A 23,901-nucleotide genomic window follows, 5' to 3' on the forward strand; every position below is an offset into this window, starting at 1 on the left:
ATACAAATTGAAACAACTATGAGATTCTACCTTATGCCAGTAAAGATAGCAAACATCAAAAAATAAAATGAAAATAAATGCTGAACAGAATATGGAGAAATAGGAACCCTCATCCACAGTTGGTGGTAATGTAAGATGGTACAACCCCTTTGGAAAGTAATATGAAATCTCCTAAAACAGCTGACTGTAGAGTTACCAACAGGCCCAGTTATTCTCTTACTGGGAATGTACCCTAAAACCTTCAAGCCTCAGTCCAGAGAGATTTGCTCCACCATGTTCATAGTGGCTCAATTCATAATAGCTAAGAGCTGAAATCAACCCAGTTGCCCATCACTGGAAAAATGGATAACTAAGATGTAATAGATCTACACAATGGAATTCTACACACCAGTAAGAAAAAAATGACACAATGAAATTTGAAGAAAGATGGTTGAACTTGGAACAGATCATTCTCATTGAATTTACCCAACCACAGAAAGATAATCACCACAGATCTCATTCATCTACAGGACGTAATGTGAATCTACCCAAGATGTTGACATACCCAGCAAGAATCTCAAGGACTAGACAATACAGTGGGTATGTAGAAAGGGGAGGGCAAGGGAGAGGGTGGGGGATACAAATCTAGACCCAAATGTTAATGATATCATATAATTCTACATCCTAAAAGGTAGACCAAATGGTTCAACCTTCACCAGGCCCTTAGGGGAACACCTGAGTCACAAGGCACTGGAGAGGGTATGATGAAGACTGACCTTAATCTTCTACAGCTTCTCTCTCTCTCTCTCTCTCTTCTCTCTAACTCTTTTATATTAGTTATCTTTTTCTTCTATTACTGGGCATTGACCTGTAACTCCCAATACCAGCAGGTGGCTATCATCCACAATGAGCTTTTTCATCAGAGAGACCTACATGGTTTCCTAAAAGACAGACAGATTTCTGTCAGAGTACTTGATGACCCACCAAAGGTTAGTGGTAAGACCCTACTGCTGAAGACACCATATGCAGCTGACACGTAAAATGGAACAGCATGGCAGGAGGCCAGGAGAGAGTCAGTCCCCAGACAGTCAGCTATCTAGTGCCAGAAGGTGCTACATGGGCGACTGGGGAATATCTGTCCAAGCAACTCATGATCTAACCTACTTACTAGCAAATAACTTGTTGTGATGTTCACACAAGTTCAAAAGTGGTGCACAGCCATGGTGGGAAATCAACTCTTCTTGATTTGGCTACCTGATCCTTTCAGTGGAATTAGACCCATAGCTGGAGCTGGGAAACAAGTCAGAACAATGTCCAAACATGAGCCTACTCTCCATTTTCAAGCTACCACCAATCCCAGCCTACAAGAGGACCTACACATCTTAAATTCTCTATATAAAAAAATAAGAGTGGCACACGGGGCTCCTCCCGGAGCCAGGGCAGCAAGGCGAGGGGACCACCCGCGCAGATGCCAGACTGCCCACCCATGGCCGGCCCACTGGGCAAGGCTGGAAGGGGAGCAGGTGGGTGGGGGAGGCCGGGGCTGGGGGTGCGGGGAGGGGGCAGGGTGGGTGCCGCGGCCACCGGGAGCTACTGCTTGGTGCGTTTTTACATGAAGATGGTGGCTCCCAACGCCTGCAAGGCTGCTTCCCTGGGATGCAACAACAAGCCTGCCTTTCCAGAGCTGGATTTCAGGCACGGGACTTGCATGGAGAAATTGAACAAACTCATCCAAGAATTCACCAGGCACGACCAATGGGAATATGACGACCAGAGAGCGCTGGAGATCCACACAGCCAAGGATTTCACCTTGTCCATGCTGGGAATGGTGCAAAAGCTGGACCAAAACCTTCCAGTGGCTAATGAATACTTCTTGCTCTCCGGAGGAGTCCGGGAGGGCATGTTGGACCTGGACTTAGACGATCTAAATGTCTATGCCCGGGGCACTGACTACGACATGGACTTCACCCTTCTGGTGCCAGCTCTGAAGCTGCGTGACCGTAATCAGCCTTTGACACTCGATATGCGCCACTCAGCCTGTGCCACTCGTGGCTGAGCCTTAGGCTCTTCGATGGGGGGACAATCAGTAAGTGGAAAGACTGCTGCACCATTGGAGATCACATCAACGGTGCCACCAACTACTACTTCTCTCCTACCAAAGTGGCCGACTGGTTCTATGACTCGATCAGCATCGTCTTATCAGAAATACAGAAGAAGCCTCAGCGAGGGATGCCTAAAGTAGAAAAGGTAGAAAAAAATGCGGCCATCATTTCCATCACCCTGAGCATTGGGAGCAGCCACATGCAGTATGATATTGTCCCATGGTGTCTTTCAAAGGCTGGCCTGCTGTGGCCCAAAGTTGGCTCATGGAGAACCATTTTTGGGATGGGAAAATCACCAAGGAGGAGGTCATCAGTGGGTTTTACCTGGTGCCTGCTTGCTCCTACAAGGGGAAGAATGACAATGAGTGGCGCCTCTCCTTCACCAGGAGCAAGGTACAATTGAAGAAATGCATCTCCAGCAGTCTCATGCAGGCGTACCAGGCCTGCAAAGCCATCATCATCAAACTCCTGTCCAGGCCCAAGGCCATTAGCCCCGATCACCTGCGGAGCATGATGCTCTGGGCCTGTGACAGACTTCCTGACAACTACTTGGCTCAAGAGGACTACACTGACCACTTTTTACTGGGCCTCATCGAGGACCTGAAGCACTATCTGGTCAACAAGATGTGTCCTAATTACTTCATCCCTCAGTGCAACATGCTGGAGCACCTGTTGGAGGAGACTGTCATGGTCCATCCCCAAAAGCTGTCCTCCGTGCATTCAGATCCCACCGAGCACCTGCTCACCACCATTGAGCATGTCAAGGCTGCCAATCAGCTGATGCTGAAACTCCAGAGAAGTGGCAGCACCACCAGCATCCCCTCCCTGCGGTCCTATGGAGGGGACCCCAACCAGCCTGACCACTGGCTGGCCAAAATCTGCAGCAGCTAGTGACTGAGAATCTGGTGAAGTCCATCTTGGGCTTAATTAATCCTGATGACGTCACAAGGCCTCATTTCAGAATTGATGATAATTTTTTTAAGTATTTATTTGTTTACTTATTTGAGAGCGACAGACACAGAGAGAAAGACAGATAGAGGGAGAGAGAGAGAATGGGCGCGCCAGGGCTTCCAGCCTTTGCAAACGAAGTCCAGACGCGTGCGCCCCTTGTGTATCTGGCTAACGTGGGACCTGGGGAACCGAGCCTCGAACCGGGGTCCTTAGGCTTCACAGGCAAGCGCTTAACCACTAAGCCATCTCTCCAGCCCGATGATAATTTTTTCTGAATGTGTTGTTGATCTTTTTTTTCCTCCACCTTCTGGTTCTAAACCTTTCATGTTTATGTAGTATGGTTTGTGATTCTGACTTTTTTTTTTTAAACATATCCAACTTAGATTGGATCTGTGAAGAATATGTTTTAAATGACCTAATGCTTCACCTTAAAGCCTTGAAAAAGAAGAACAAGGCAAACCAAAAATCAGTAGACGGGAAGAAATAATAAAGATTAGGGCAGAAATTAATGAAATAGAAACAAAAAAAAATACAAGGAATTAACGAAACAGAGTTGGTTCTTTGAAAGGATAAACAAGATTGATAAACCCTTAGCAAATCTGACCAAAAGAAAGAGAGAAGAGACACAAATTAGTAAAAACAGAGATGAAAAAGGTAACATCACAACAGATTCCAGAGAAATTCAAAAAATTATAGGGACACACTATAAAAGCATATACTCCACAAAGTATGAAAACCTGAAAGAAATGGATGATTTCCTTGATTTATATGACCTACCTAAATTAAATCAAAATGAGATTAATCACTTAAATAGACCTATAACAAACATGGAGATCCGAATAGTTATCAATAATCTCCAAACTAAAAATAGCCCAGGCCCAGTTGGATTGACTGCTGAATTTTACAAGACATTTAAGGAAAAGCTAACACCATTGCTTTTTAAGCTTTTCCAGGAAATAGAAAAAGAAGGAATTCTACCAAACTCCTTCTATGAGGCCAGCATCACTCTGATACCAAAACCAGGCAAAGATACAACAAAAGAAGAAAATTACAGACCAATCTCCCTCATGAACATACATGGAAAAATTCTCAACAAAATAATTGGCAAACAGAATACAAGAATATATCAGAAAGATCATTCACCCTGACCAAGTAGGCTTTATCCCAGAGATGGAGGGATGGTTCAATATACGCAAATCTAAAAATGTAATCCATTGTATAAATGGGTTGAAGGACGAAAATCAAATGATCATCTCATTGGATGTAAAGAAAGTGTTTGACAAAATCCAACATCCCTTCATGACAAAAGTCTTACAGAGACTGGGAATAGAAGGAACATATCTAAATATAATAAAGGCTATTCATGACAAGCCTACAGCCAACATATTACTAAATGGGGAAAAACTGGAAGCTTTTCCACTAAAATCAGGAACAAGACAAGGGTGTCCACTGTCCCCACTTTTATTTAATATAGTTTTGGAAGTCTTAGCCATAGCAATAAGGCAAGAGACACACACAAAAAAAGGGATACAAATTGGAAAGGAAGAGATCAAGTTATCATTATTTGCAGATGACATGATTCTGTACATAAAGGACCCTAATGACTCTACTAGCAAACTGTTACAGCTGATCAAAACCTAAAGCCATGTAGCAGGGTACAAAATAAATACACAGAAATCAGTAGCCTTCATATATGCTAACAACAAACACACAGAGGATGAAATCAGAGAATCACTCCCATTGACAATTGCATCAAAAAAAAAAAAAGTACCTTGGAATAAACCTAACCAAGGAATTAAAGAATCTCTACAATGAGAACTTTAAAACGCTCAAGAGAGAAATTTCAGAAGACACTAGAAAGTGGAGAAACATCCCTTGTTCCTGGATTGGAAGAATCAATGTTGTGAAAATGGCAATCTTACCAAAAGCAATCTATACATTTAATGCAATCCCTATCAAAATTCCAAAAGCATTCTTGATGGAAATAGAAAAACAATTCAAAAATTCATGTGGAATCAAAAAGAACCTCGAATATCTAAAATCATGCTGAGCAACAAAATAAGGCTGGTGGTATCACCATACCTGATTTTAACCTATAGTACAGAGCCATAGTAACAAAAACAGCATTGTACTGGCACATAAACAGACATGTAGATCAGTGGAACAGAATAAAGGACCCAGATGTAAGTCCAGGTAGCTATAGCCACCTGATATTCGATGAAAATGCCAAAAATACTCATTGGAGAAAAGACACCCTCTTCAGCAAATGGTGTTGGGAAAACTGGATATATATCTGCAGAAGGATGAAAATAGACTCTTCTCTCTCGCCAAGCAGAAGAATTAAGTCCAAATGGATTAAAGACCTTAACATCAGACCTGAAACTCTGAAACTGCTAGAGGAAAAAGTAGGGGAAACCCTTCAACATATTGGTCTTGCACAACCTACAGAATAGGAAGAATCTTTGCCAACTATATATCTGATAGAGGATTAATATCTAGGATACACAAAGAACTCAAAAAGTTAAATAATAAGGAATCAAACAAGTCAATCAAAAAATGGGCTATGGAGTTAAATAGAGCATTCTCAAAGGAAGAAATACGAATGGCATATAAGCATCTAAAAAAATGTTCTACATCACTAGTCATCAGGGAAATGCACATTAAAACTACATTGAGATTCCATCTCACTCCTGTCAGATTGGCCACCATCTTGAAAACTAATGATCATAAATGTTGGCAGGGATGTGGAAAAAGAGGAACCCTTCTACACTGCAGGTGGGAATGCAATCTGGTCCAGCCATGGTAGAAATCAGTGTGGAGGTTCCTAAAACAGCTAAAGATTGATCTACCATATGACCCAGCTATAGTACTCCTAGGCATATATCCTAAGGAATCATCTCATTTCCTTAGAAGTACGTGCTCAACCTTGTTTATTGCTGCTCGATTTATAATAGCTGGGAAATGGAACCAGCCTAGATGTCCCTCAACTGATGAGTGGATAATGAAGATGTGGCACATTTATACAATGGAGTTCTACTCAGCAGTAAAGAAAAGTGAAGTTACGAAATTTGCAGAAAAATGGATGGATCTGGAACGGATTATACTAAATGAGGTAATGCAGGCCCAGAAAGCCAAGCACCACATGTTCTCCCTCATATGTGGATCCTAACTACAGATGATTGGGCTTCTGTATGAGAAGGAAAATACTTAGTAGTAGAGGCCAGTAAGTTAAAAAGGAGATATAAAGGGAAGAGAAAGTAAGGGAGGAGGGAACTTAATAAGTTGGTATAGTATATATGTAAGTTCAATGATTGAGATGGGGTGGTAATATGATGGAGAATGGAATTTCAAATGGGAAAGTGGGGGGGAGGGAAGGAATTACTATGGGATATTTTTTATAATCATGGAAAATGTTAATAAAAATAAATAAATAAATAAAGGTAGTCCCATTTATGTTGGGCTAACTTTACTCTCCATTGGAGAACCTGCTTCTCTTTTTCAGATTTTTCAGGCAGATTCTAAGGAGAGAACCCCTCCATCATACCACCAAAGGACCCCAGCTGAAAATATGAATATTTTGCAAAACTCAAAAGGATGCTTGTTTCTTGGTGAACCTGGTACCAGCACAAATGTGAAGGAGATCAACACAGAGAACAACCAAGTCCTACCAAATCAGATATTCAGAGGTACAGAGGCTCCCAACATCTCATCACTGAAGCAGATCAAAAATGATCCCAAAATGGCTCAGGGAAATTTTGTGGAAGAGGGGAAATAGAGAATGTCAGAGCCACATGTTGGGTCATGATACACAGAGACATTTCCTGGTAGCTGTAACTGTGGGCTAACTCTACAATGCATGACCCATATACCTCAGCAAGGAGGGGCTGAGGGAGGGGGTAGGACATGGAGGAGGCTAACAATGGAACCAGCTTGAGTGTATTCACAAAGTACAAAACTACTTAATAAAGAAATGCATGAATAAATAAATAAATAAAAGTTTAAAAATGATGGCTTCCAACCAACCTTACTCTACCCAGCAAAGTATCCTTCATAATAGGTGATATAAGGAAATCTTTCCATGAGAAAATTCAACTCTATGATAATATGAACATAAAGCAAATTCTATAGAGAATATTTCATGGAACCCTCCACACAGAAGAGACAATGTCAAAAGCCAACAAGAAGAAGATCACAATAACCCAATTAGACCATGCTCAAAAAGTTCAATACAATACCAGGGTGTGGTAGCAAATGCCTTTTATCCCAGCACTTGGAGGGGGGGGAGGGCAGAGGTAGGAGGATCACCATGAGTTTGAGGCCACCCTGAGACTACATATTTAATTATAAGTCATCCTGGGCCCGAGTGATACCCTACCTCAAAACAACAACAACAACAAAAAGTACAAAGCACAAAAAAGCACCAAACCAAATAAAACACCTCCTCATGGCAGGGATTAAGTTGACCCTCACAGTAATAACCTTAAATATCAGTGATCTTAAATCACCCTTCCAAAAACATAATTATCATGGTGGATCAAACAAATGGACTCTTCTAAATACTGTCTTAAAGAAATCGATGTCTCCACTAAAAATGGACACCTCCTCAGGGTTAAAGGTTGGAAAATGATATTCCAAGCAAGTGGGAATAAAAAACAGCGTCTTGCTATATTAGTATCTAATAAAATAGACTTCAATCCAAAAGTAATCAAAAAGGAGAAAGACATCCACTTCTTGCTTAGAAAGGGTTGATCCAGCATGAGAACATAGCAATCATAAATCTATATGCACCAAACACAGGTGCACCACAGTTTATTAAACAAAACCTACTTGACAACAAAACAGAAATCATCACCAAGATTGTCATAGTCAGAGACGTCAATATGCCAACTTCAATATGCCAACTTCAATCTATCATCAATAGATAGATCTTCCAAGCCGAAAATCAATAGAGAAATAATATAGCTCAACAGTACCATAGATCAAATAGACATAACAGACATCTAAAAAACTTCCCACCCCAACTCTACAGAATACACATTCTTCTCAGCATCCCATGGAACTGTCTCCAAAATAGACCATATATTAGGCCATAAAGCATCCATCCATAAATTCAGGAATATTCAAATAACTTCCTGCATCATATCAGATTACAATGTTTTAGAATTAGAAATTAACAAGGGACAAATGAATTCGACCAGGTCCTGGAAACTAGGAACACACTTTTAAACAACAAGTAGGTTGTAGAAGAAATCAAAACAGGAAATTGTAAAAAGCCTAAAATTGAAAGAAATGAAAACACAACTACCAAAAATTATGGGATACAATGAAGGCAGTCCTAAGGGAAAAAATTCATATTGCTAAATGCCTTCATAACAAAGACAGAGAGATCCCAAATTAGTAACTTAACTTTCCACCTAAATGCATTAGAAAAACAAGAAGAATCTAACCCTAAGAGTTCCAGATGGAAAGAAATAATCAAGATCAGATCATAAATTGGAAACTAAGAAAATAATGTAAAACATCAATGAAGTGAAGAGCTGGTTCTTTGAAAATATAAACAAGATTGATAATTCCTGGCCAATTTAATCAAGCAAAAAAATAAAAGAAGGAGAGAGGTCTCAACTTAACATAATCAGAAATGAAGAAGGAGAGGTCACAACAAACATCAATGAAATTGGTAGAATCATCACAGTATACTTCCCAAACCACTACTCCAAAAAATTAGATAATCTGGAAAAAAAAAAGGATGAATACATAGCTACATATTACCTACCAAAACTTAACCGAGATCAGATTAATCTAAACAAACCTATTATATCCATGGAAAATGAAAACAATCAAAACACTCTCCGAAATGAAAAGTCCAGGACCAGAGGCATCTCGCTGAATTCTATCAAACCTTCATTGAAGAACTGAAACATTTCTTTCCCAAACTGTTTTGCATAATCAGTGAATAGGAAATCTCTCACCAACACCTTTTATGAAGATAGTATCACCATAATGTCAAAACCAGACAGATACAACAAGAAGACTATAGGTATATATCTGATGAATATAGATGCAATGCAAAGATCTTGAACAAAATACTTGAAAACTGAATTCAACAACACATGAAAAGAATTATCCACCCTGACCATGTGGGCTTCATCCCAGTGATGCAAGGATGGTTAAGGGAGGTATCATACCCAATGTAAAGTTATATTCAAAGCCAAAAGTAAGAAAAACAGCATGGTACTGGCATAAGAACAGAATAATAAGCCAATGGAACAGAATTGGAGACTCAGACCTTAGTACAAGTAACTACAGCTACTTGATGTTTGACAAAGGAGACAGTAATGTAGACTGGTGAAAAGATAGTATCTTCAACAAATGGTCTAGGAAAAATTGGATGGGCATATGTAGAAAATTGAAACTAGACTCATTCATGTCTCCAAACACACAAAAAAATCTAAATGGATTAAGTACCTTAATTCAAGAGATGAAATTCTTCTCCTACTGGAAGAAAAATAGGAGGCACTCTTCATGATATAGGACTGGGAAAAGACTTGCTGATCAAAACCCCAGTAGCCCAGGAAATTAAACTATACATTCTTCACTCTCAATTGGATTATATGTTCTTGTTTTTCAGAAGGTAGTGTGACTGGAAGAGAAAAACTATCCCTCACACTTCAGCCAAGACATAGATGAATTCACAGAGGAATGGGGAGATGTAAAAGAGTGCTACTTCCACACCATACACTGTTGGCATGTAAAATGGAATGACATGGCTGGAAGCTGGAAGAGAATCAGTCCCCAGTAAGTTATTGTGTCTAGTGCCAGAAGGTGCTACCTGAGTGAATGGGGGAAAATGACCAGTATCTGTCCAAGCAACACATGGTAGAACCTACTTAGCAGCAAACAACCTGATGTGATACTTGTGCAAGTGAAATAGTGGTGCATGGCCATGGTGGGAAACAAACTGCTTTTGATTTAGCTAATTCAGTTGATCTGCTCAGTGGAATGGAACACACAGCTAGAGCTGGACAACAAGTCAGAACCATATCCAAAATGAGCCTGCTATCCATTAAACTCTCTCTAATAAAGAATGGTTATCACAGTTATTTGGTGCTAACTTTACTCTCCATTGGCGAGTCTGCTACTCTTTTTCAGATAGAGACAGATCCTAAGGAGAGAGCCACCCCATCATACCTCAAAAGGGCCCCAGCAGAAACTAAGAATAACTGGGTAAACATGCATGAATACTGTTTTCTTGGTGAACTGGGAACCAGCACAATGGTGAAGGAGATAGACACAGAGAACAATCAACCCCTACCAAGCTAGATATCCAGAGACACAGATGCTTCTAATATCTCAACACTGAAGCAGATCTAAAATGAACCTGACATGGATCATGGAAATTTGCAGAGGAGGAGGCAGAAAGAATGTCAGAACCACATGTTGGGTCATGACACACAGAGACATTTCCTCCTACACTAAACTGAAAGATAATCCTACAATGCAAAACCCCAGCAAGGAGGGTTCCTGTGGAGAGGGGAGGACAGGGAGGAGGCTTAAAATGGTAGCAACTTGACTGTTTTCACTGACTACAAAAATTAAAAAAAAAAATAATTTTTAAAAAACAATTATTGGCCTGGAGAGATGGCTTAGCAGCGAAGATACATGCCTGCAAAGCCTAAGGACCCAGGTTCAATTCTCGAGGTCCCACGTAAGCCAGATGCACATAGTGGTGCATTTGTCTGGAGTTTGTTTGCAGTGCTTAGAAACCCTGGTGTGCCCATTGTCACTCCCTCTCTCTCTGACTGTAATAAATAAAAATAAATCTTAAAAAAAGAAACAATTATTAAGCTGGGCATGGTGGCACATGCCTTTAATCCCAGCACTTGTGAGACAGAGATAGGAGGATTGCCATGAGTTTGAGGCTACCCTGAGACTACATAGTGGATTCCAGGTCAGCCTGGGCTAGAGCGAGAACTTACCTCAAAAAATCAAAACAATAATAATAATAATAATAATAGTAATAATAATAAATAACTATTATTATTGTAGTTTGAAAAAAAACCAAGAAAAACATCTGATGAACACTGAAAAACTAAGCATGGATCTTTCTAAAATTTAAGATATTTAAGAATTTATTTATTTGAAAGAACAGCAAATATATAGAGATAGAATGGGCATACCAGAGCTTTTATCCACTGCAAACATACTCCAGATACATGCCCCACCTTGTGCATCAGGCTTATGTTGGTACTGGGCAATCAAATCTGCGTCCGTAGGCTTCACAGGCAAGCACTTTAACTGCTAAGCCATCTCTCTAGCCCTTAAATATTTCTGACTCTAGAAATTATCCCATGAAGTCCTTATATATTTCAAATTAAAATTTGAACAGAGTTTTTATTTTTAAAAGTTATTTACTTTTAAATACTTTATTTATTTTTTGTGAAAGAGAGAGAGAGAAGTAGATGATTGATAGGTAGATAGATAGATAGATAGATAGATAGATAGATAGATAGATAGAGACAGAATGGATGCACCAGCACCTCTAACCTCTGCAAATAAACTGATGAGGCATGCATCATCTTGTGAATCTGGCTTACATGGGTACTGGGGAATCAAATCTGGGTCCTTAGGTTTGAAATAAGTGAAATACATGTATTTTTAAAAAGTTAGCTGGGTATGGTGGAGCACACTTTTAATCCCAGTACTTGGGAGGCAGAGGTAGGAGGACTGCCATGAGTACAAGGTCACCCTGAGATCCCATAGTGAATTCCAGGTCAACGTGGGCTAGAGTGAGACAGTACCAAAAAAAAAAAAAAAAAAAATTAAAAGCCTATACTTCCACCCACCCACCATGCTCCACTTCTTCCTTCCACCCACTCTGCTTGGCCCAGCTCCCACCCCCACCCCAGTGAGTCAGATCCAATCACTTGGTCCTGCCCCAACAGAAATTCTGACCCCCTTCACTCTGTTCCACCATAAACCTCCTGGACGTCAGACCTGCTCTGATCCACCCTTCTCAGACCTGCACCCACCTGCAGCAAATTCAGACCTGGTCTGCTCCACACTGCCCCACCCCTAGGCAAAGTGACCCTCCGCACTCTGTCCCAAAGCAACAGTCCCCCTGGCTCCATTCCCACCCACCTCAACAGCTCCCTACCCTGTTCCCCATCACCCCCTAGACTTCCAGCAGCCCTCCTCACCCTGTGCTGCATCATCCTTCCACCCACTCTGCTTGGCCTCATCACACACCCACCCCTGCGACATCAGATCCAACCACTTGGCACTGTCCTCTCATGAATTCTGAACCCCTCTGCTCTGCTCTACCCCAAACCCACTGGGCATCAGACCTGCTCTGCTCTACTCTTCTCAACACAGCACCCACCCTCTGCGAATTCAGAACAACTGTGTTCCACTCTGCCCCACCCCCAAGGGGTTCTTGACCCTCAACTCTTTGTCCCAACCACACAGGACTGGCCCTCAAGCTCCACACCAGCCCTCACACTCATGTTCACCCCCTGAAAATTGCACCACCTCCCTGCCTATCTTGATCACAGTCCCATTTTCCCTGCTCCCACACTGTGATGGGAAGACCACAATGCAAAAGAAATGACATAAAAAATCAAATGCAAGTAAATCAAATGATATCTCCCAGTCCTACCATGGAAGTCTCTAATCAGAATATAGAAGAGACAATAGGATCAGAAACCCAAAATGAAGTTATGAGCAATGCAACCCTGTCCAAGCTATTGGTAGAACTTGCATAAAAGCAGCAAAGGACTGATAATTATGTGCACACTGCCATCACTCGACTAGATCTAATAGATAAGAAAATACAGGGTCCAAACACAGTTAAAAGATATAAAGGAAGGCAAAAAGAAAGTTCATAAAATACCAGCTGGCTATGCTAAATGAAGACATAAAGAAATGCAAGGAAGCATCAAGAAAATAAGAAAATGATGTGACAAGGGAACTTGACAGAGCAATGGAAACCATACATCAAAATAGTAGAAAATGCAACCCTAATTGAACAAGCCCAAAACTCCTTAGAGGCTCTCAAAAATACAGTCATCAATGTGGAGGATAGAAACTAAAATCTGGAAGAGAAAACAGAAGAAATAGTTCAAGAGTACAAAAGTTTCAGTAAATTCAAAATAATTTCTTTGAACATAACATGAGGGAAATGTGGAATACCCTCAAACGTCCCAACATTCAGATCATGGGAATACCAGAAGTGGAAGAAATTCAGACCAAAGGCATAGAGAACTTATTCAACAAAATAATCAAAGAAAACTTTCCCACTCTCTCAAAAGAAAGGCACATCAAGAAACAAGAATCTAACAGACTGCCAAACAGATTGGACCAAAGGACAAACACTCCAAGACATATTGTTATTAAGACTAAGCATTGACATCAAAGAGAAATTTCTAAAAGCAGCTAGGGAAAACCAACATGTCACATTTAAAGGCAACCCCATCAGGGCTGGAGAGATGGCTTAGCACTTAAGAGCTTGCCTATGAAGCCTAAGGACACCAGTTCGAGGCTCCATTCCCCATGACCCATGTTAACCAGATGTACAAAAGCGTGCATGTGTCTGGAGTTCGTTTGCAGTGGCTGGAAGCCCTGGTGCACCCATTCTCAATCTCTCTTTCTCTCTCTGCCACTCTCAAATAAATAAGTAAAAATAAACAAAAAAAAAATTAGAGGTAACCCCATCAGAATCACTTCAAACTTCTCAATGGAAACCCTGAAAGCCAGAAGGGCCTGGAATGGAGCACTGCAAACTGTCAGAACCTATGGCTTCCAACCCAAACTACTCTATTCAGCAAAAGTATCCCTCAAAATAGATGGTGAAATAAAAACCTTCCATGACAAAACTACACTTTACAACTATATGAACATAAAGCCAAGCCTACAGAGATATTTCAGGAAATTCTCCACACAGAAGAATCAAATAATCAACTTCCAGTACCTACAAGAAGCAGATCACAATAAGCTAACTCAGAGAAGGCACAAAAAAACTTCAAAGTCCATGAAAACACCAAACCACATAAACCAACATAATAGGGGAGGGATCAAATAAAATCTCACAGTCATTACCCTAAATATCAGTGGCCTTAATTCACCCAGCAAGAGACACAGCTAACAGGGTGGATCCGAAAATTAGACACATCACACCTGCCAAAATTGAAATGGTGATACAAAAACCTCCCCAAAAAGAAGAGTCCAGGACCAGATGGCTTCTCAGATGAATTCTATCAAACCTTCATGGAAGAACTGAAACAAGTCTTTCTCAAATTATGCCACACTATTGGAGACAAGGGAAAGCTTCCTAACTACTTATAGGAAGCTACTATCACCCTAATACAAAAACCAGGCAGAGATGCCACAAAAAAAGAAAACTATAGGCCTATTTCCCTGATGAACTTAGACACAAAGATCCTGAACTTAAAGGTGAGCAAAAAAGAAAGAAAGAAAGAAAGAAAGAAAGAAAGAAAGAAAGAAAGAAAGAAAGAAAGAAAGAAGGAAAGAAAGATGATCCCCTAAAAATCTGGTTAGGATTAATGAAGACATAAATAAATGAAAGAATCAATTCTAAGAAGCATTAAGAAAATCAAAACATGACCTAAATTGGAACTGGACAAAGGGAGAGACACTGTAAAGAAAAAGGGAACAGAAGACATAAGCCAAATTGAACTAGTGAAAACCGCTCTAGAAATCCTCGTTAACCAAGTTAATCATGTGGTGAACATAATTTCAGAGCTGGAAGACAAGATAGTAGGGTCAAGATTGCAACTGCCTAACCTTACTGCACCTCCCTGGGAAAGAAAGGCAAGGCATTGATGGTTCAGTGAGTCTTTTAACTAAGAGAAAACTCTAATAGATCACCAGTGTGTGTGTGGGGGGGTGCCCACCAGTCTCCCAGTCCCCCCAAGCAGCCACCATAGCCAGAGTCACAGCCTCAGGATACTATACACTTACTCTCCCCATCTGCTTTCCCACCTGCTAGCTCAGATCAGCTCCGCCAAGAGGCACTACTTCCGCTGCCCATCAAGACCAGTCCTACTTTTCCTGTCCATACACTGTGATGGACAGAGCACAGTGCAAAAGAAATAACACACACACACACACACACACACAAAAAAAAACAAATGCAAGCAAACCCATTAAGATCACCAAGTCCTACAATTAACATCTCTAATCAAAACATAGAAGAGACATTAAGACTAGAAAACCAAAATGAAGCTATGATCAATGCAACCCTGACCTTATTGGTAAAATTGCAGAAAAGCAAGAAAGGACTGATAATCTTGAGGATGATGGCATCACTAGACTAGACCTAATAGATGAGAAAATGGGACTTCCAAGTAAGATGGCAGCTTAGGAGCCACGCCAAACCAGCCTAGGGAGAGATTTAAGCAAAACCCCAGCATAAAGCACTCTTCTGAAAAGTGAAGGAGTATAGATAATTCTTAGACACAATGTAGAAGCTGGAGAGACCAAGACCCATCAGAAAGGAGGAAAATGGCCAGAGTCTCACTGAAGTGATAGCTGCCTGTGATTCACATGCACCCACCCAGGACAGTCCCACCAGGTGCACCAGGCAGCAGATAGCAGCAGCAGCAGCAACAGCAGCAGCAGCAACAGCAGCAAGGACCAAGAAACATATTTTCAACTCTATCAGCCTTCTTGCAAAGTTAAGAAATCTGAAGGAAAGACAGCTGAGATCAACTAAAGAGCTACTGAAAATGCAAGCAACACCAGAAATGTGAAGTATCCCATGTTCCACCATCAGAACCACAGCATCCAGCATTCACCCCCACTGGCAGTGCATCCAGCAGACAGGAGCAGAGGTACAGCTGCACATCTCAACACTGAGGGATTGAGGTGGGAACTAGCATTGGTGAGATTGGAAACCACCTTAAAAGGTAACAAGGCTGACTGACAAAAAAATCCAAAAAACAAAAAATAAGTATACAGTCCTGAAAGAGCTAATCTCTCTTTGCAGAGAAAGTTACAAGATATATATTTGAGGGTTGAATTTTATTGCCTTTGGTGCTTTCATATATATATGTACATATATAATATATACATACATACATATACATATACATATGTATGTCTGTATATATTGCCTTTGATTTTTGCTTCTGTCATTATAGGGGGGAGGGTCTGATCCAGATCCAAGTTGACCTGGAACCAAATTCAGAACAAAAATCTAACTCCCAGCTGACACAATTAAGGGTGTAGAACAACACACACCCATAGGGATTTTGGCTTTATATGACTATCTGCTTGTTTTAATAGCAGCAATTGTACACTTTATGCTGGTTTTTATGATTTTTGTACGTTACTCAGTTGAAGTTTAGAATTTGTCAGTAAATTATTCCACCCAGTCCACTAGAATACTTTCTTAGCAAGCAAACTCAACACATAGGATTACTTGTGTTGCTTGATTGGCGAACAACAACCACTCCTAGTACCTTGAACTCATATCCTTAGGGTACATAGATGTGGATTGCCATGTCTGGGAACCCTGCAAAAAAGTAGAAATCCCAAGAATCAAATCAATTCCAGATGCAAAAGTTGCTATAATACAACACAAGAAACTCAAAGAATAAAGACACTACAGTCACAACAAAAACTATAAATCCATCAGAAATGATCACCAATGAGACTGTCTTAGATGAAATGCCTGACAAAGATTTCAAGAAAATGATGTTATCTATGATCAGAGAAATCATAGATGAAATGAAGGGACTCAAAGAAGAAAACAAAGGAATCAATGAAGAAAACAAACTTCTGAAAGAGAACACTGGAAACAAGCTTAATGAAATAAGAAGGTCATTATACGACATGAGTAAGGAAATAGAAATACTGAAGAAAAACCAGGCTGAAATCCTGTCTCTGAAGAACACAGTCAATGAAATTAAACAACAACAACAACAAAACAACAAAAACTCTATGGAAGTCTTACCAGCAGAATGGTTGAAGGAGAGAACAGAATATTTAGACAAGGTGACAGATCAAAAACAGTCTAACAAAGAGGAAGACAAGCTAATAGCAAGGTATGAGTGAGATTTTCAAGATATCCAGGACACTATGAAAAGATCAAACATAAGAATTCAGGGCATAACAGAAGGAGAAGAATTTCAATCCAGAGGCTTAGTAGGAATTTTCAACAAAATCATAGAAGAAAATTTTCCTGAAACTGGGAAAGAAATGCCAAAGAAGATACAAGAAGCTTTTAGAACACCAAGCAGACAGTCTGGAAAGAACCTCTCCTTGTCATGTTATAACTAAACTACTAAATATATAAACCAAAGAAAATATATTGAAAGCAGTTAGAGAGAAGAAACTAGTCACCTAGAAAGGCAAGGCCATCAGCATAACTTCAGATTACTCAACACTAATTTAAAAGCACTAAGGGCTTGGAATTATGTATTCCGTGTTCTGAAAGATAACAGCTGTCAACCAATATCACTTTAATCTGCAAAGCTATCTACCCAAATTGATGGAGAAATAAGGACATTCCACTACAAAAACAGGCTAAAGGAATGTATGACAACTAAACCAGCTCTATGGAAAACACTTCAAGGAATTGTTATATGCCAAAGAGAAAGCTAAACACACACAGGAGGCAATAGGCAAAAATAAACCACACTAAAATAACAGATAAAACAAATGAGTAAAGGGAAAACAGGTAACACTACAAAATAAGAAAAATGGAAAGACTGAATGCATGCTTTTCAATAATAACTCTTAATATCAATGGCCTCAATGCACCATCCAAAATACACAGGTTTGCAGACTGGATTAAAAGGCAGGATCCTGCCATTTGTTGCCTCCAGGAAATTCATCTCTCAATAAAAGATAGACACCACCTTAGATGAAAGGATGGAAAATGGTATTTAAGCAAATCAGCCTAGGAAACAAGCAGGGTTTGCTCTCCTAATATCTGACAGGATAGACTTAAAACCAACATTAGTGAGGAAAAATAAAGAAGGTCATTTTATACTGATTAAAGGAACACTCCATCAGAGGACATTATAATGCTAAACACCTGGTGTAGCTCAAATGGGGAATCCCAGTATCAACAAACACAGTTAGACTTAAGGTAACAGATAACATCAAATGCAATTTTAGTGGGAGATTTCAGTACCCGACTCTCATCAACAGGTCATCCTGGCAAAAAATAAATAGAAACATATGAATTAAATGATTGTCATGGAACAAATGGACCTAACAGCTATCTACAGAATATTCCATTCAAATGCTACAGAATACACATTTTTCTCAGCACCACATGGAACATTCTCTAAAATAGACCATATATTAGGACACAAGGCAAACATTCACCAACATAGGAAAATTGAAATAATTCCTTGCACTCTGTCTAACCACAATGGGATTAAACTACAAATCAGCAACAAGAAAGCTACAAAGCATACAAAAATTCATGGAGACTAAATAGTGCACAATTGAATGATCAGTAGGTCTTTGAAGAAATCAAAAAGGTAATCAATAAATTCAAAGAATCAAACGATGATGATAATATGACATACCAAAACCTTTGGAGACAATAAAGGCAGTCCTAGGAGGGAAACTTATAGCTCTAAGTGCCTATATTAAGAAATTAGAGAGTTCACAAATAAACAATTTAATGCTCCACATTAAGTCCTTGGAAAAAGAAGAACAAGGCAAACCAAAAAGCAGTAGATTGAGAAGAAATCATAAAGATTAGGGCAGAAATTAATGAAATAAAAACAAAAAAATATCCAAAGAATCAATGAGTTTGTTCTTTGAAAGGATAAAAAGATTGATTTATCTTTAGCAAATTTGACCAGAAGAAAGAGAGATGAGACATTAATATTAATATTAATTAAATTAGAGATGAACAGGCACCATTACAACAAATACCAAAGAAATTCAGACAATTATGAGGACATACTTTAAGAATATACATGTCTCTAAGTTTGAAAGCCTGACAGAAATGGATGATTTCCTTGATTCATATGGCTTACTGAAACTAAATCAAGATGAGATAAGCCATTTAATAGACCTATAACAAATACAGAGACCCAAGTAGTTGTAAAAAATCTCCCAACTAAAAACAGCCCAGGTCCAGAAGGATTCACTTGTAAATTTTACCAGACCTTCATGGAAAAACTAACACCAAGGCTTCTCAAACTTCCATAAAACAGAAAAGGAAGGAATTCTACACAACTCCTTCTATGAAGCCAGCATCAACCTCATACCAAACCAGGCAAACACAGAAAAAAAAAAAAAAAAAAGAAAGAAAATTATGGGCCAATCTCCCTCATGAACATAGATGCAAAAATTCTGAACAAAATATTGTAAAACAGAATACAAGAATATATCCAAAATATTATTCATCCCAACCAAATTGTCTTTATCTCAGGGATGCAGGGATGGTTCAACATATGCAATCAATAAATGTAATACATCATATAAATGGTCAGAAGGAGAAAATTCACATGATCATCTCAATAGATGTCCAAAAAGGCATTTGACAAAATCCAACATCCTTTCCTGGGAAAAGTATTACAGAGACTGGGACTAGGAGGAACATATCTCAACATAATAAAAGCTATTTATGACAAACCTACAGCCAACATAATACTAAATGGGGAAAACTTGAAGCATTTTCATTACATTCAGGAACAAAACAAGGGTGTCCCCTGTCCCCACTTTTATTTAATATAGTACTGGAAGTCTTAGCTATAGCAATAAGGCAAAAGACATTCATAAAAGTGATACAAATTGGAAAGGAAGAGATAAAATCGAGCTGGGCGTTGTGGTGCACGCCTTTAATCCCAGCACTCGGGAGGCAGAGGTAGGAGGATTGCTGTGAGTTCGAGGCCACCCTGAGACTCCACAGTGAATTCCAGGTCACCCTGGGCTAGAGTGAGACCCTACCTCGAAAAAAAAAAAAAAATCATCACTACTTGCAGAAGATATCATTCTATACATAAAATATCTTAAAAACTTTACCAGCAGTCTGTTACAGCTGATAAACACTTTTAGCAATGTTCAGGATACAAAATAAATACACAGAAATCAGTAGATTTCCTATATACTAACAAAAATTGTATGGAGAATGAAATTAGGGAATCTCATTCACAATTGCCTCAAAAAAAAATCATAATAAAGTACCTTGGAATAAACTTAACTAAGGAAGTGAAGGAGCTCTACAATGAGAACTTTAAAACACTCTGGTGAGAAATTGCAGAAGACATAAAGAAATGGAAAGATATACCATGTACTTGGATTGGAAGAATCAATATTATAAAAATGTCAATCTTACCAAAAGCAATCTACACATTTAATGCAATCCCCATTAAAGTTCCAATGTCATTCTTCACAGGAATAGAAAAAAAGTCCAAAATTTTATTTGGAAGCAAAAAAAAACACAAAAAACAAAAACCAAAAACAAAAACAAACAAAAAAACCACACCTCGAACAGTCAAAAAAATTTTGAGCAACAAAAATGATGCTGGTGATATCACCATACCCGATTTTAAGCTATATTACAAAGCCATAGTAACAAAAACAGCATGGCATTGGCACAAAGACAGACATGTAGATCAATGGAATAGAATAGAGGACCCAGATGTTAATACAGGCAGCTACAGCCATCTGATTTTGACAAAAATTCCAAAAATATTTATTGGACAAAAGACAGCCTCTTCAACAAGTGCTGCTGGAAAACTGGATATCTGTGTGTAGAAAGATGAAAATAGATACTTATCTTTCCCCACGCACAAGAATCAAATCCAAGTGGATCAGCAGCCTTAATATCAGACCTGAAACTCTGAAATAACAGCTACTACTGGAAGAATAGTTAGGAGGTACATTTCATGATCTAGGAATGGGAGATTTCCTGAACAAATTCCCAGTAGCACAGGAACTTAAGCAATCACTCAACCAATGGGATCTCATGAAGCTGAAAAGTTTTTCACAGACAAACATACAAAAAGCAGAGCCAATCAATTACCCACAGAATGGGAGAAAAATATCCAACTGACAGAGGCCTAATTTCTAGAATCTACAAAGAACTCAAAAACCTAAACAATAAAAAGTCAAAACAACCCACTCAGAAAATTGGACAAGGAACTGGACAGGCAGTTCACAAAGAAAGAAATACAAATGGCAAACACACACTAAGGAAATGTTCATCATACCTAATCATCAGGGAAATGCAAATTAAAACTACTATGAGATTCCATCCTACCCCAGTAAGGATAGAAAACATCAAAAATCCAAGAATATAAATGTTGGTGAGGATGTGGGGATGGGGAAATAGGAACCTTCATCAACTGTTGGTGGGGATGTAAGATGGTACAACTGCTTTGGAAAGCCATCTGGTGGCTTCTAAAAAAACTGACAATAGAGTTACCAATAGACCCAGTTATTCCCTTACTGGTCATATACCATAATAGCTTTATGCTTCAGCTCAGAGAGATTTGCTCAACTATGTTTATAGCTGCTCAATTCATAATAGCCAAGAGCTGGAATCAACCAAGATGTCCATTACTAGATGAATAGATAACTAAGATGTGATCTATCTACACAATGGAATTCTATACATCAGTAAGGAAAAATGACACAATGAAATTTGAAGAAAAATTGGTGGAGCCTGGAACAGCTTTTTCTCAGTGAACTCACCCAATCATAGAAAGATAATTACCTCATAGTTTCACTCATCTACAGCTCTTAACCTGGATCTACCCAAGTTGCTGGCATACCTACCAAGCATCTTAAGGAATGGACAATAGGGGCAGGGTGGGGAGGGAGAGTAGGGTAATGAATTGGAAGGGTACACAAAAGCGGACCCATAAAACTCTACATCCTAAAAGACAAGAACCAGAAAAATCATAACAGAGAAAAATACCTGTTCCATAAATTGTCTTCGGAGAAATCCATTGTAGACAGTTCACCTTTAAAATTAACACAGAAATTGCTGCTTAATGGACTTTTGCTCCACCTACTGGATTGACCAGCCCTGAGTCTCCAACTTCTGGATCCCTTGCTCTGGAGGCTGTGCACACAGAGTGAGGAGGCCACTTAGTTACCCAGCTCCTAGTTTCTTGGTCCCAGTACCCCAACTGCTAGCTTAGGGTAACCTGGTCTTTGCATGTGTGCTGCCAAAGCAGGAACTTTGCTCCAGCTTCTGGATTGAGCAACCCCTTGGTCCCAAAATCTCTATTCCCCTGAGCCAGAGGGTACATGTGCATCTGTAGTAAATGGTGTCTTGTGCCTGGCTCCCCAGCTTCTGAGCTCATGGTTCACCAGTCCTTGTTTCACTGTGTTGTAGACTTCACACAAATCGAGTGAGTAGTCCAGAGCACTGGGTTCGACACCTCCCAGTTTACCAGGTACCTTTGATGTACTTGCAATTTCCACAATTTGTGCATCTGTGGTTTTAACCAAATCGTACTCGAAACAGGCTCACATTTAAAACAGAACATTCACTAAAGATCCTACAAGGACAAATATTTGCATCTTGCTCAATAGAATAAGACTTTTACTCTGAGATAGGTTGACCACAATGAAAAAAAAGAAAATCAGAAAACTGAGAAATCTTCACCAAGGATGCTTGATCTCTCAAGGGAAGTCTCCAATTAAGTCATAAAGAAAACAACAGAAATTAAATCCCAAAATAAAAACACAACAAGCTATGTGACCCTCATCAAGAAAATTGCTGAAGTGGAAGCATAGGATAAAAACTCCAACAATCACATAAATGAAATTGAGCAGAATAATCTCTTAGAGTACACAGCTTTTGTCATAGGGTTTAACTTAATTAAAGAAAACCAGAGAAGCCTCAAAAGAGATCTAAGTGAATTGAAGATGAGTCAATAAATAGAAGATCTTAAAGTTGAAAAAACTTGATGTAGACATGCATTCCAGGAAGCATCAAGAAAATCAGACATTGAAAGAAAATCATACTTCAAACAAGAGATAGACATGGTGTAAAATAAAATAACAGAAAACAAAAATAAAAAATCTTTTTAAAACATCTCTATAATCCCTCACTAACAGAGTCACTCATGTGGAAGACAGAATTTCTTAGCTGGAAGATAAGTCAGAAGAACTTAATCAGCAGTCCAAAATTTTTGCTAAATTCAAAAAATTATGTTCACAGAATATAAGGGAACTGTGGGATACCCTAAAATGAACAAACATCTGAGTCATGGTTACACCAGAAGGGAAATAAAACCCAGGCCAGAGGCGTAGAGAACATGTTCAACAAATTTATTGAAGAAAATTCTAACAGTATCTCAAAAGAGAAGCTCATCCAAATATAAGAAGCTCTCAGAATACCAAGCTCAGACAGACCAACGTAGAAACTCTCCAAGGCACATCATAGTAAAAATTCTTAACAATGGAAACAAACAGAGAGTGCTAAAAGCAGGAAGAGAGAAACAACTCATTACATACAAAGACCTATGAGAATCACTTCAGATTTCTCAACTGAAACCCTGAAAGCCAGAAGAGCCTGGCATGGAGTACTTCAAAGAATAACAAGCCATGGTTTACAACCCAAACTACTGTGCCCATTGAAGGTATCATGAAAGGAAAGTTTTCCATGAAAAAATTCAGAACTATGATTATATGAGTACAAAGCCAAACCTACACAGAATACTTCAGAGAATACGCTACACCAAAGTGTCAAACAACCAATCTCAGTAGCCTACAAAAAATCCCAACAACCAAAACTAGAGAAAGCTCAAAAAAGTACAAATCCAAGAAAGCACCAAACCCATTTAAGCACACTACCATGGCAATGTCTAAATTGAACCTCATAGTTACAAACTTAAACATTAATAGTATTAACTCACCCATCAAA

General features: G+C 39.2%; 1 pseudogene; it reads left to right on the forward strand.

Annotated features, from left to right (window-relative positions):
• Positions 1 to 1,591: 1,591 nt before the first annotated feature.
• Positions 1,592 to 12,326, forward strand: LOC101605054 (annotated as a pseudogene).
• Positions 12,327 to 23,901: the final 11,575 nt, after the last annotated feature.

Source organism: Jaculus jaculus, chromosome 17, assembly GCF_020740685.1.
Source record: "Jaculus jaculus isolate mJacJac1 chromosome 17, mJacJac1.mat.Y.cur, whole genome shotgun sequence".
Classification (NCBI taxonomy): Eukaryota; Metazoa; Chordata; class Mammalia; order Rodentia; family Dipodidae; genus Jaculus; species Jaculus jaculus.